The following is a 524-nucleotide window of genomic DNA, read 5'->3' on the forward strand; positions in this document are numbered from 1 at the left end:
ATCTGTAACTTAAACATGGTAACACATACACGTGATTTGATTGTGCTATTCATAGGTGAATATTTGTCAAAGAATGTACTTTCTTTTTTAAATTCACAATTCAGCCTGCCAGGGTGCCCCATAAGATCAATCAACTATGACATAAAATCAACCTTGACCTAATTAGCTACACATCCGGTAAGGGTTATAGAGGGATTTCAAACCAGATACAGAGATGTTTTCAAAAGCGTAATACTGTGAGTATACACAAGCACCTCTCAGTGGGTTAAAGGTCTACAAACAATGACCACGAGAACAGTTAATTTTCAAGTCATGCGACTGCAGTGATAAATTAGTGTATTGAATAGAAAATTTCACCTTATTGAAAATCACATTCACAGCACTGTGGGGATTAAGTAGACGTGTCCCAAAATTCTGTGACTACTGTAAAGCAAACAGATACACATCTCTGTGAAAGCATATTCAACAGTGATTTGATAGAATGTTACCAAATGAACTGTTACGCTAGCTGCAATAAAAGATAG

The sequence above is a fragment of the Anguilla anguilla genome, chromosome 14 (assembly GCF_013347855.1).
Source record: "Anguilla anguilla isolate fAngAng1 chromosome 14, fAngAng1.pri, whole genome shotgun sequence".
In the NCBI taxonomy this organism is placed as follows: Eukaryota; Metazoa; Chordata; class Actinopteri; order Anguilliformes; family Anguillidae; genus Anguilla; species Anguilla anguilla.